At 43.3% G+C, this 14,981-nt stretch overlaps 1 long non-coding RNA gene across 1 annotated transcript in view; it reads right to left on the reverse strand.

Annotated features, from left to right (window-relative positions):
- Nucleotides 1–7,132, reverse strand: part of LOC123330742 — a 31,150-nt gene extending 24,018 nt beyond the window's left edge. The window contains exon 1 of the long non-coding RNA XR_006546836.1: nucleotides 7,002–7,132. This is a non-coding gene — a long non-coding RNA (uncharacterized LOC123330742). The remainder of the gene's footprint in view (nucleotides 1–7,001) is intronic.
- Nucleotides 7,133–14,981: the final 7,849 nt, after the last annotated feature.

Here is a 14,981-nt window from a genome sequence, read left to right on the forward strand (position 1 = left end):
TGGAAGCTGGTGCCTGACTTTGGAATAATCACCTTTAGAGAAAGATAAGTTTCTTAAAATGTTAACAGGCCTCCTGGCCAGAAGATGATGTAATTCACCTGAACTTTTGCATATGATAAGTTTGAAAGCCTGGCTTCGATTAGGACCAGGAACTGCTGTCCTTGCATGACTCCACCCCTTCCCCCATTATCCTTTATGCACAACTTTAGGTATAAAAACTACTTTGGAAAATAAAGTGAGGGCCTTGTTCACTGAAACTTGGTCTCCCCATGTCGTTCTCTCTCTCAAATTCTGGCTGAGTCTCCATCTGGAGTGCGGAACCCGCCATGCTTGCTAATTATGCCTGGGCTTCTAAGATCCGACCGGGGAGGCCTCAGTGTCTCCTCTCCTTCGGGAGAACGGAAGGACGCCTGCGGCCTACGTAAGTGGTGCAAACTTCTTGTCTTGAAGTTTTATTGGTCTCCCGCGTAAACCAAGCTGCTCAGCCTCTTTTCTCCACTGAATTTTCCTACTGAGCTATCCTCATTCTATTACTCTTTATATCTTTAATTAATATCTAATCGAAGCTATTGTATCCTTATCCTCGCCGACGCCGTCCCCGCTTCGAATACCCTGGATCAGCCAGGGCTGGACCCCGGCAACATGGGTCAGAATGGTCAGCATTAAAAAATCTACAAAAATAAATGCTGGAGAGGGTATGCAGGAAAAAGAACTCCCTGTTGGTGGGAATGAAAGTCAGTAAATCTATGAAGGAGAACAAAACAAAGGCTCATTAAAAACTAAACAGAGAAGTACCATAGGACCCGGCAATCCCATTCTTGGGCGTAAATTCAGAGAAAATCATAATTTTAAAGACAGGTGCATACTACGTTCATGGCAGCACCATGTACAATAGCTGAGAGCTGGAAGCAACCTTAGTGGATAAGGACAGACGAATGGGTAAACAAGTGCCATAGTACTCAGCCATAAAAGCGTGACATCATGCCATGTCCAGCAATAAGGGGATCATAGGAAGTGAAATGAGAGAAAGAAAGACAAGTATCATACGATATCACTTAGTGCTGAATTCTAAAAATGGATACAAATGAACTTTACCAAACAGAAACGGCCTTGCAACATAGCAAAGCACCTTATGTTTACCAAAAGGGAAAGGTGGTGGGTGGTAAGAAATGAGAAGGTATTGATGATTGTATACACATTACTCTTTATAAAAAACCAAGGAGGACCCCAAATCAACACTGCATAATAAACTATATGGGAGTGAATGAGTGAGTGAGTGAAGTCGCTCAGTCGTGTCCGACTCTCTGCGACCCCGTGGACTGTAGCCCCCCAGGCTCCTCCATCCATGGGATTCTCCAGGCAAGAATACTGGAGTGGGTTGCCATTTCCTTCTCCAACTATATGGGAAGAGAACCCAAAAAAGGACATGTACACATCTATGCATAAGTGGATCATGTTGCTGTCCACCTAAAACAAAAACAAACAAACAGACCCTACAACACTGTAAGTCACCTATACACCAATACAAATTACAAAGAATGAATGTCATCTCTATTCCCCTCAGGCCTTGGTGACCTGGGCTGCTGTCACATCCCTGAAGCCTGGGCAGGCTTGTTTCCAAGGATGGACTGTCACGGGGCTGACGGAGCTGGGGAGGATGTGCCAGCCAATGAGCCCTGCCCCATGGACCTGGTGAGCCTGTTTTCTGCATGGGCCTACAACCTCCAAATCCAGGAGGACCCTCCTACAGTGAAACTATGCCTACTGCACCCAAAGGATGTGGAGCCTCTGGGCTGAAAGAGCTTTGAAAAGCCCCGTGGGCTTCTGTCTCCTGGTGGTGGAGTTCCACCTCCAGTCTCCTTCCTTAGGGTTGCCCAAGCTATGGGTGCAAGCGTGCTCCACAAAGTGGTGTTGCAGGAACTGGGATGTGTCCAGGAGACAGGGGTAAGGAAGGAAGAAGGAATGGGACACAAGCCTTGGGTGTTTGTTCTGGCACATTCTACTCTAACAATCCAGGAACAGTGCTTTCCCCAAGGCTCTGGTTCCCCCAGTAACCAGAGTTGGGCATAAAGACATGCTGCCACCTTGTGGCCATTTCCCATAACAACAACCGTAAAACCAATGCTCATGGGCACTTAATATTCCCAAGGCTTGAGGGGCTTAGGTTAAAAAAACACCTGCCCTCAAGAAATATCCTAGGGGAGGTCATCAGAAAAACATTCAAAACAGGGAAGTCATTCAACAAGCCGATTTGAATAAGTAAGTTTAACACACTGTTTTAAAAAAATCACATGAAAAGATGTCAAGATCACTAAATACGAGAGAACGGCAAATCAAAACTTCAACGAGGTTATCACCTCACACAGGTCACAATGGCCAGAGGCAGAAACTCTGTAAACAATAAATGCTGGAGAGGGTATAGAGCAAAGGGAACCCTCCCACACTGATGCTGGGAATGGAAATTGGGAGCAGCCACTGTGGAGGACACCAGATGGTTCCTTAGCATGAAAATGAGAATGAAATTAGACTACAACCTAACACCATACACAAAAATAAACTGCAAAAAAATTAAAGGTCTAAATAAATGGACAGATTCTATGGAACTCTTGAGGGAAAAAAGCAGAACACACTCAGACATAAAATACAGTAAGATCTTTTTTGATCCACATCTAAGAATCAGGACATATAAAACAAAAACAAACAAATGGGACCTAACAGAGGTTAAAAACATTTGTACAACAAAGGAAACCATCAGTGAAAGAAAAAAAGACAACCAAGAATGGACACAATTTGTGTAAATGAAGATAGACACAGGGACTTTACATGTACAAACAATTCATACAGCTCAGTATCAAAAACAAACAATCCAATAAAAAATTGGCCAAAGATCTAAATGTACATTTCTCCACAGAAGGCATGGAGATGGCCATAAAGTACAAGAAAAGATTCTTATATCACTAGGTACTTACCCGAAAGGCAAGTCAGTTGTCCCATTAGTTATTACCTCACATCAATCAGAATCACTATCTCACAAAAATCTACAACAATAAATTCTGCAGAAGATGTGGAGAGAAGAAAACCCTCCCACCGTGGATAGGAATGTAAACGGCTACATCCACTAGGGAGAACATTATGGAGGTTCTTTAAAACACTAAACACAGAGGTACCAATTGACCCAGCAATTCTATACCTAGGCACAGATCCAGTGAAACCCAAACTTTTAAAAGACACTTGCACCCCAGTGATCATGGCAGTACTGGGTACAATAGCAAAGACAGGGAAGCAACTTAAGTGTACCAGGACAGATGAATGGATACAGAAGATGTGGTATATATACATAATACAATATTACTTAGAAATAAAGAGGGATGAAATAATGCCATTTCCAGTTACAGGGAAGAAACTAGAGATGATCATACTAATTGAGACAGGGAAAGACAGGTATCATAGGATATCATTTCAGGTGGAACCTGAAAATGGATACAAATGAACTTTTTACAAAAGAGAATCAACCTCAGAGACTTAAAAAAGAAACTTATGGTTACCAAAGAAGAAAGTTTCAGGGGGCAGAGAGCCATTAGCTGGTTAAGATTAATATATATATACCATAAAAAATGTGCTGAAGGGTTCTTAACAGTCACAAGTCTGACAGGGCTGTAAATGACATCTGCCCTCAAGAAATGTCCTGGGATGAATCATTGGAAAAGAATTCCATACAGGGCCAACTTTCAGGAAAGCAGATTTAAGAGGTAAATTTTACATACAAGGTGTAAAATAACAAAAGCACATGGAAAGATACTCCACATCAGCAGTTATTAAATCAATGCCAATCAAAACTATAATGAAGTATCACCTCACGCTGGTCACAATTGCCATCATCAAAAAGCTCTACAAAAGTACAGCCACTATGGAGAACAGTGTGGAGATTCCTTAAGAAACTGGAAATAGAACTGCCTTATGACCCAGCAATCCCACTGCTGGGCATACACACCGAGGAAACCAGAATCGAGAGAGACACGTGTACCCTGATGTTCATCGCAGCACTGTTTATAATAGCCAGGACATGGAAGAAACCTAGATGTCCATCAGCAGATGAAGGGATAAGAAAGCTGTGGTACATATACACAATGGAGTATTACTCGGCCATTAAATAGAATACATTTGAATCAGTTCTAATGAGGTGGATGAAACTGGAGCTGATTATACAGAGTGAAGCCAGAAAGAAAAACACCAATACAGTATACTAATGCATATATATGGAATTTAGAAAGGTGGTAATGATAACCCTGTATGCGAGACAGCAAAAGAGACATAGATGTATAGAACAGTCTTTTGGACTCTGTGGGAGAGGGAAAGGGTGGGATGATTTGGGAGAATGGCATTGAAACATGTATAATATCATATATGAAATGAATCGCCAGTCCAGGTTCAATGCATGATACTGGATGCTTGGGGCTGGTGCACTGGGATGACCCAGAGGGATGGTGGTACGTGGAGGGAGGTGGGAGTGGGGTTCAGGATTGGGAACATGTGTATACCTGTGGTGGATTCATGTTGATGTATGGCAAAACCAATACAATATTGTAAAGTAATTAACCTCCAATTAAAATAAATAAATTTATATTTAGAATTTCAAAAAAAAATGAAAAAAAAAAAGCTCTACAAAGAATAAATACCACAGAGGATGTACAGAAAAGGGAATCTTCCCACAATCTTTGCGGGAATGTAACTGGTGAAGCCACTATTGGAAACAGCATGCAGTTTCCTTGAACACTAAACATACAGGTATCACATGATGCTACAATCCCACTCCTAGGTTTAGATCTGGAGAAATTCATCATTGACATTCATTCAGCGAAATGACACGTTCACCCCTGTTTTCAGGCTAGCACTATTTACTATACCAAAGATGTAGAATCCACCAAAATGTCCACTGACAGAAAAATGAAGACTATGTGGTATATCTATACACTGGAATACTACTCAGCCATTAAAGAGAATGAAATAAGACATTGGCAGCTGATGGACTGAGAAATTTTCATCCCAAGTGAAGCAAGTCAAAGAGAAAAAGACAAATATCCTAAGATATCACATACAGGTGGAATCTATAAATTCATCCCAATGAACTAATGTACAAAACAAAAATGGATTCACAGGACTGAGAAAACCAAATTCTGATTATCAAAAGATAGTTAAAAGGGAGGGATAAATTAAGAGTTTTGATTAATATATAAACACTGCTGCTGCTGCTGCTAAGTCGCTTCAGTCGTGTCCGACTCTGTGCGACTCCAGAGACGGCAGCCCATCAGGCTCCCCCGTCCCTGGGAGTCTCCAGGCAAGAATACTGGAGTGGGTTGCCATTTCCTTCTCCAATGCATTAAAGTGAAAAGTGAAAGTGAAGTCGCTCAGTTGTGCCCGACTCTTAGCGATCCCATGGACTGCAGCCCACCAGGCTCCTCCATCCATAGGATTTTCCAGGCAAGAGTACTGGAGTGGGTTGCCATTGCCTTCTCTGTGTGTGTGTTTGCTATAAACACTAGTATTTATCAAATTGATAATCAAATAGGCCCTACTGAATAGAACAGGGAACTCTACTGAAAAAACTGTAATAACCTATATAAGGAAAAAACTGGAAAAAGAATAGATATACTTCTATGTAGAATCAAATCAAGTTCCTGTACCAACAAGACAGTGGAAATCAACTCTACTCCACTGTAAAATAAAAATTAAATTGCCTGAGCTTGGTGAAGGGGAAACCAGACAGTGGTGGCCTATGAATTAGACATGTGATATGCTATGATATTAATATGACACCTCCAAAGGTTTTCACTCAGCAGAACACAGAGCAGCAACCCACACAAAGGTGCCTGACCTCATGTGAATGCGACAAGGTGAAGAGAAGAAAAGGGACCACAGGTTAATCAGGGCAACACCCTCATTTCAGAAATTGGGAATCTCTGAGGAGACAGGACACACTGCAGGTAAAGAGCAGATATGGGGTCTCTGGGTACAGGAACCTGACCCATGCGCGTGGGGGTGAGCCCACAGAATCCCCAGACCTGGGGTCCCATGGCCCTTGGTTAGGTCACCAGGTCTCTGCCAATTGGGCCCCTAAAGTGTAAGCAAGTGTGTTCCTATAACCCCCTGGGATGGTAGAAAGAAGTGTAAGGTCAATCTCCTCTCCCCACACTGTCCCAGAGAAGTCCTCCTCTCTTCCCTTTGGTTCTGTGTGACATTAACTGTTTCTACAGCTGTCATGATAATGTTGAACACACTATCTTGGTTCTGGCAGGCTTGGTCCTTTCTTGTTCCACTGAGGTGTTGACAAAACACACACCAGACGCAGGGCTGGGAGACGAGGGCCAGGTCTGGTCTCTCCTGAGGAGGGATGGTCAACCAGAAGGAGACCACAGCAGCGACCTCACCTGCTGCCCATTGGCCTTTGTCTGATCCATGTGTCCTGCAATCAACTCACCAGGTGAACCTGCCTCCCTTCCCACCATGCTTGTGCTGGTGAATTGGAATAATCACCAGGTAGACACCTGACGAGTCCCCAGGAGCCCCAGGGAGGGTGAACCTCTCGGGGGTGAAGAGGCAGACAGGCACAGGCCTGTAAAAAGTGAACACCGTAAAGCATTAATTTCTAAACCCAAGTGAAGCGCACCTGTATTTTTCCCTTTTTCCTAGTTTTCTGTGTGTGGTCTCTCTGTACACATGATCCTGACCCATGCAGATCGTGTGAGACTCACACAGTACCCAGACCCCCTACCTGGGGTCACACATCCCCTCTGTCAGGACAAGGACATCATGGCTGTGGTTGGCGGGTTCCCAACGTGTAAACAAGCCAGGTCCCTGGGACTTCCAGGGACCCTAGAAAGAAGTCTAGGGTCAGTCTTCTCTCCCCACAATTGTCCCTGAGAAGTCAGGCCCCTCCTGTTTTCACTTTGGTTCTGTGTGATTTTTGCTGCTTTGAAAGTTCATTCTAGAGGTGAATACTGTACCTTGGTTCTGGCAGGCTCTGTCTTTCTTGTCTCGCTGAGGTGCTGAGAAAACAGGAGCTGCTGCTGCTGCTGCTGCTAAGTCGCTTCAGTCGTGTCCGACCCTGTGCGACCCCATAGATGGCAGCCCACCAGGCGCCCCTGTCCCTGGGATTCTCAAGGTAAGAACACTGGAGTGGGTTGCCATTTCCTTCTCCAATGCATGAAAGTGAAAAGTGAAAGTGAAGTCGCTCAGTCGTGTCTTGACTCCTAGCGACCCCATGGACTACAGCCTACCAGGCTCCTCCATCCATGGAATTTTCCAGGCAAGAGTACTGGAGTGGGGTGCCATTGCCTTCTCCGGAGAAAACAGGAGAGCTAGGCTGAAAGACGAGGGGCAGCTCTGTTCCCTTCCGAGGAGAGAGTCGAGTGGAAGGAGAGCGCAGCAGCAACCTCACCTGCTGCCCATTGACATTTTGCCCGATCCCTGTGCCCTGAAATCAATTCACCAGGTGAACCTGCCTCCCTACTCAACCTGAATGTGCTGGAAAATTGGAATGATTACCAGGTAGCCCACCTGAGGGGTCTCCAGAAGCCCCAGGGAAGTGAACCTGGCGGGGGACAGACTAGGAGCCTGACCGCAGCACTGACCCCTGGGAGGGCCAGGGAAGCCCACTCAGGGGAGAGCACGGTTCCCAGAGAAGCCTGCCCAGCCCCAGAGCCCAGACATTTGAGCACTGACGCTCAGACGCAGGCACGGAGTTTCCCAGACAGAGGCCAGGCCAGGCCCGCACCCGGGTCCTCACGTCCCAGCGCACAGAGTACAAGGTCAGGCCTAAATGTCCTCACTGCAGAAAGCGCACGGTCTCGTCTCAACATCATCAGTGTAGACAGGACTTAGAGAGGTCTAAACCTACCATGTAGACAGAACTTGGTCAGGTTCAAACTAGTTTAGGGCTGGTCTCCCAGCAGGCACAGGTCACACACATGCAGGGTCTCTCACCGTTGGAGGGGGGCTCACCCTTGTGTGGGAACTAGGATGTACATTTCTGGAAGAAGAAATCATCACTGGGCTCCACACTTCACCCACATCAGGAAACTGAAAGGATCTGTGTCATTACACATTTCAGCAGGCAAAACAACAGTGTTATCAATTTCTCTGGCCACATGATCATCAGGATGGAGGGGAGACCCAGGAATTTCTTAGAGTGCAGCCCAGTCTCCTATAAAGATACACCGGAAGTGGCCTGATTCCAGCATCCAAGGCCTCCAGCAGGAGGCGGCCACACTGGAAGCCTTCTAGAAAAGTACATTCTTTATCAGAATAGAAATATGTTGTTGAAATTGCAAGCATTCTAGTTATTATTTGCAAACCTAAAATATTCTTAAAATCTTGGCACTCTGATCATTGTGTTTCCCATTGGTTCCTTTGTATTCAGATTTTCTGGGTAGAAATAAGCCATCATTTCAAATTAGTTTCTTCTAATTCTGTGTTTTGTTGTTATATGAATGAAAGGTCATATTTGAAAAAAAAATAAAAATTTTCCTGCAAACAATAGTGACTCAAAGAGCCCATAAGGTGCATGTATTTTGTTTTCTAAGAGTTTCATTTCTCTCCTTGAAGAAACCGAACAAATAGGGCTCCTGGTTTTTTTGCTTCTCTGTTCCAACTGAAAAAAAAAATTATTATATCAAGATATAGCTGTTTTTGAGTTTTGAAATATCATACCACTTTAACAGGGGTTCGAGGAAGTGGAATGCTCTTATGCTGCTGCTGCTGCTGCTAAGTCACTTCAGTCGTGTCCGACTCTGTGCGACCCCATAGATGGCAGCCCACCAGGCTCCCCCGTCCCTGGGATTCTCCAGGCAAGAATACTGTAGTGGGTGGCCATTCCCTTCTCCAGGGGATCGTCCCAACCCAGGGATCGAGCCCAGGTCTCCTATATTGCAGGCAGATTCTTTACATCTGAGCCACCGAGGAAGCCCAGAATATTGTACAGACCCAAATTAAAACTATCTGAAACGTTCATTGGCAGGGCCACCACTTTTGGGCATGAGGATGCCTTGTGGCAATTCCCCACAACAGCAGCCTTAAAGGTTTTGCTTCTGAGTACTTAATAGTCACAAAAATTGCTGGGCTCTATGTGACAATCTCAAGAAGTCTCCAGAGTTAAAGAATAAAAGATGCAGGGAAGATCCCACATGCTATGGAACAACTAAGCCTGTGTGCCACAACTACTGAGCTTGTGCTCCAGAGCCTGCGAGACTCAAGTACACAGCCCATGCCCTGCAACTCCTGAAGCTCACGTGTGCTAGAGCCTGTGCTCCGCAGCAACAGAAGCCACTGCATGAGAAGCCCACCCGCTGCAATGAAGACCCTGCACAGCCCAAAATAAGCAAATAAAAATTTTCTTGTGAATTATTCATCAGGCTTGTTCCAATTCCACAAGGACTCCACCATAGTCCCTAGGAGGAGAAATATCACTGGTTTTCCATGTGCTCCTATTTTGGCCTCTTCACTCAGAATATGAATCTTTTCTTTCAAATCCATCACAGCTGCATTTATATTATCCACCTTGACAAAAGGAAATAAGCAAGACACATCTAAGATCATAAAAATACCAAATTATAGTATCATACGTCTTTGAAGAAACTTTGCGAACTCATGTGTCTAACTCTTCTGCCTTTGTGCAGAACCATTCTTTAACCATCACAAAAATCAGCTTAGTACTTCTAGAGATCAAAAAAGAGGTTGCTAAATTTTCCTAGGTGAAGAACCACATGCTTAAGAATTTTCTCCATTAGTAAACATTTTCCCTTAGGACCTAAATGATGTCTGCTCCACTTCCTAGCATGTTCTTGTGGCAGCACTATTGATGATTGTTCACAAATTCTTCTTCCTAAGAGCCTTGGGTTCCTCCTTTATAAGAGGGAGATGAGGTCTGCCATATAAATGGCCAAGAGATCAAAACGAGATAACAGATAAGAAGCTCTTAACACAGTTTACAGAAGGTACTCAACAAATACGAGTGCTTCCCTGATCTCCAAACCTCCCTTCTGCTAAACTCTCTGGTTATTACTTTTATTTTGGCCATTCGGTGCGGCATGTGGGGTCTTAGTTCTCCGACCAAGGAACTGTGAGCATTTCTAGGGAGTTACTGAGCATGAGGGTGTGTTTGTGCTTTGCTGTGCTTAGTCACTGAGTCGTGTCTGACTCTTTGTGACCCTATGGGCTGCAGCATGCCGCTTCCCTGTCCTTCACTATCTCCCAGAGTTTGCTCAAACTCATGTCCATTGGGTTGATGATTTCATCCAAACATTTCATCCTGTTGCCCTCTTTTCCTCCTGCCTTCAATCTTTCCCAGCATTCGGGTCTTTTTCCAATGTGCTGGCTCTTCACATCAGGTGGTCAAAGTATTGGAGCTTCACCCTCCGCATCAGTCATTCCAGTGAATATTCCGAGTTGATTTCCTTTAAGATTGACTGGTTTGATCTCGTTTCAGCCCAACAGAATCTTAAGAGTCTTCTCCAGCACCACAATTTGAAAGCATCAATTCTTCGGTGATGACTGGCTTTAAACTTTGCAGTCTGATAGGTATATCAGTTAAAGTTTATATATAAATATATGCATGCATGTTAAGACACTTCAGTTGTGTCTGACTCTTTGTGACCCTAGGGACTATAGCCTGCCAGGCTCCTCAGTCCATGGGATTCTCCAGGCAAGAGTACTGCAGTGAGTTGTCATGCCCTCCTCCACATATGTATATATACACATACACATATATTGTGGGTGTGTATAGGTGCACATGATGTCTGCTGTATGCATTATTTTATTTGCTTTTTTAAGATGTCTTAGCAATTTTTCCATGTCAGTAAATAGAAGTCAACAACTTTTAACCTAGTACATAGTACCTTAAATAATTATTTCATAGAAATAAAAAAGGTGAACTAATTATCCCCATAGTAATAAACATTTGGATTATAAGAAGGAAAGTGTGCTCTTCTCAATGGTTCAGTGATAAACTATGCTTCCCTGGTGTTGCCTGATGAACAAGAGTTTTGTGTGAGTTTGTAGAAAACACCGGAGAAGGCAATGGCAACCCACTCCAGTACTCTTGCCTGGAAAATCCCATGGATGGAGAAGCCTGGTAGGCTGCAGTCCATGGGGTCATGAAGAGTCGGGCATGACTGAGTGACTTCACTTTCACTTTTCACTTTCATGCATTGGAGAAGGAAATGGCAACCCACTCCAGTGTTCTTGCCTGGAGAATCCCAGGGACAGAGGAGCCTGGTAGGAGGCCGTCTATGGGGTCACGCAGAGTCGGACACAACTGAAGCGACTTAGCAGCAGCAGCAGCAGTAGAAAACACTCCACTGGCATCTTAAGCCACATGCACACAGCAGGGATTGGCAGAGACAGATATAAATATACTAGAGTGAAATTAAGAGATATGGAGGACAGCTTCAGATATTCTAACGAACCTGAGCTAAAGAAAAAGAGACCACCGGGAGTAAGAGTAGAAATATTTGAAGAGATATCTGATAATCTTACATAATTGAAGAGAAATATGAGTTCTCAAATTAAAAGTACATTTGAGAATGAAGCAGGATTAAGATAAACCAATACTGATACATGTAATAGAAAAACTGAGTAACATCAACAATATAAAGACTATCTTAAGAGCTTTGCAAGGCAGGAACAGAGGCCCAGACGTAGAGAATGGGCTTGTGGACACAGTTGGGGGAGGGGAGGGTGGGACGAACTGAGAAAGTAGCATTGACATATATACACTGCTGCTGCTGCTGAGTCACTTCAGTCGTGTCCGACTCTGTGCGACCCCATAGACGGCAGCCCACCAGGATGCCCCATCCCTGGGGCATCTCCAGGCAAGAACACTGGAGTGGGTTGTCATTTCCTTCTCCAATGCATGAAAGTGAAAGGTGAAAGTGAAGTCCTCAGTCGTGTCTGACCCTCAGCAACCCCATGGACTGCAGCCTTCCAGGCTCCTCCATGCATGGGATTTTCCAGGCAAGAGTACTGGAGTGGGGTGCCATTGCCTTCTCCATACACTACCATGTGTAAAATAAACGGGCAGTGCTAAGCTGCTGTATAACACAAGGAACTCAGCTTGGTGCTCTGTGATGATCTAGAGGGGTGGGATGGGTGTGGAGGGTGAGAGGGAGGCTCAAGAGGCTCATGTATGTATGTATGCATACAGCTGATTCACATTGTTGTATAGAGAGATTAATATAGCATTGTAAAGCAATTACATTCCAATAAAAAAAGAAAATGACTATAAAGCAAACATTTTCCCAGTTGCTGATGATAAAATATAGCGTGAACTTGTCGTTCTGTCGCTCAGTCGTGTCTGACTCTTTGCAACTCCACAGGCTGCAGCATACCAGGCTTCCCTGTCCTTCATTATCTCCTGGAATTTGCTCAAGCTCATGTCCATTGAATTGATGATGCCATCCAACCATCTCATCCTCTGTCGCCCCCTTCTCCTCCTGTCCTCAATCTTTCCCAGCATCAGGGTCTTTGCCAATGAGTTGGCTCTTTGCATCAGGTGGCCAAAGTACTGGAGCTCCAGCTTTAGCATCAGTCCTTCCAATGAATATTCAGGATTGATGTCCTTTAGGATGGACTGGTTTGATCTCCTTGCAGTACAATTCGAAAGCATCAGTTCTTTGGCACTCAGCCTTCTTTACGGTCCAACTCTCACATCCATACATGACTACTGGATAGGTTGAACTGGCCCAACCAAACCTTTGTGTATCACTTCATGTTGTTCATATGTGTACCTGATCTCAAGGCCATCTTCAATATGCTTAATTGTATGCTCTGTATAATAGTAAAATGCCTTTAAAACTTTATTTTTAAAAATATTTAAATAATGTCATTGTTCTTATGGGGATATAATAAATGATTACTAATTGGACTGGTGTCTAATTATTGTCACTTTAAAGATGTAGAGTCTGATGCAGAGTGATTAATTTTCTTGAGGTCATATGGAATCCATGAGTATAATTGGTGAGATATTTTGAGTTTCCCAGATAAGTAATATCATGGAAAAAAAGACCCCTGCTTATACCCCTCCCCCCCCCCACACATAACTAAATGACAACAAAATACCCAAAGGAGACATAGCAACCAATGGCAATATGTGCCCATTATTGGGATTTTAATTCAAACAAAGACACTATAAAAACTATAGAACAAATTTTAGTTTCTATTAGATATTTCATGATATTAGAGGATTACCATTAATTGTGTCTTAGGAGCCATTATGATTTTGTATAAATATATAAAAAATGCAATAAATACATACAACTAAACTATAGATGAAATTACATAAGGTCTAGAAATGGCTTCACAGTAACATAAGGAGGAGGAAATGTGATGCGATGGAGGGAGTGTATATAAAAAGCAATAACCTTATTGTATAATCATGAGAAAAATCGCAGACAAATCTCAGCTGAGGGACATTCTACAAAAAAACTGACTAGTAATCCTCAAACATATCAAGGCCATTCCAAACAAGCAATGCCAAGAAACCATCACAGTCGAGAACAGCCTCAGGAGACAAGGTAACTAAACCTAATGTAGTAGCTGGATGGGATCCAGGGCAGAAACTAAGAAAACCTGAATAAAGTATGTTTTAGTTAATAATAGAGTATCAATTTGGCTCATTTACTGTGACATAGGTACCATACTATTAATAGTAAAACATTAATATTAATAATATATTTTTTAAAAGAACCTAAAGAGATTAACCACCATTTGTAATAAGTGAACCTTGTTTGGGTCTTGATTAGAACACATAAACTCTAAGGACATTCGTGAATCAATCTAGTAAATTTGATAAATTTGTGTATGATGCTGAAGCTGAAGCTCCAATACTTTGGCCATCTTATGTGAAGAGCTGACTCGCTAGAAAAGACCCTGATTCAGGGAAATACTGAAGGCAAAAGGAGAAAGGGGCAATGGAGGATGAGATGGTTAGATAGCAGTACTGACTCAGTAGACATGAATCTGAGCAAACTCTGGGAGATAGCAGAGGACAGGGCAGCCTGGTGTGCTGCAATCCATGAGGTTGCAAAGAGTTGGACACAATTTTTTGACTGAAGAACAGTGGGCTCCAGCAAGCTTCTGTTGAATGCACTTCCACTTTCCTATGAACAAGTTTTAAAGTTGTCATCAGAGAATTCCTTAATCTTCTTCCATTTTACCGTATCTTCTAGAAACTTCTTGAAGCATTTAGTGTCTGGAAGGCTCTCTTTCTCAGTTCCTAGTGCTCCTGTAGATTTCCCCTAATTAAAATCAAAACAAAACAAAACAAAACATATATCTGCTTCTACTGGGTGGAATTCCTGCTTTCTTCCTCCAAATCTTTATTCAAAAGTTAGAAGCCTATGAGAGAATTCTCAACATTAACAGTCACTGATTATCCTTGAGCCTTTCTTTTCTTACCTGTAAAGTGGAAATCACCTTGTAAAGTTGTCGTCAAGGTGAAAGGGGGTGTGGCATGGATTGGGATATTAAGATTGACATGTATACATAAGTATGTATACAAGAGACAACTAATGAGAACCTACTGTATGGCACAGGGAACTCTACTCAAGGCTCTTTGGTGACCTAAATGGGAAGGAATTCCAAAAAAGAGGGGATATTATGTATACATGTAGCTGATTCACGTTGCTGTACAGCAGAAACTAACGCAACTCTGTAGAAGCAACTGTACTTCAATAAAAAGTAAAAAAAAAAAAAAAAAGATTTAGTAATAGCGTGTATGTTGAGTTTAGCACAGAGCCTGGAGCATGTTAGTCACAGTCCTGTCTGACTCTTTGTGACCCTATGGACTGTAGCATGCCAGGCTCCTCTGTCCATGGAATTCTCCAGGCAAGAATACTGGAGTGTGTTGCCATTTTCTTCTCCAGGGGGTCTTCCTGATCCAGGGATAAAACCCTAGTCTCCCTCATTGCAAGCAGTTCTCACCATCTGAG

The sequence above is a fragment of the Bubalus bubalis genome, chromosome 20 (assembly GCF_019923935.1).
Source record: "Bubalus bubalis isolate 160015118507 breed Murrah chromosome 20, NDDB_SH_1, whole genome shotgun sequence".
NCBI lineage: Eukaryota > Metazoa > Chordata > Mammalia > Artiodactyla > Bovidae > Bubalus > Bubalus bubalis.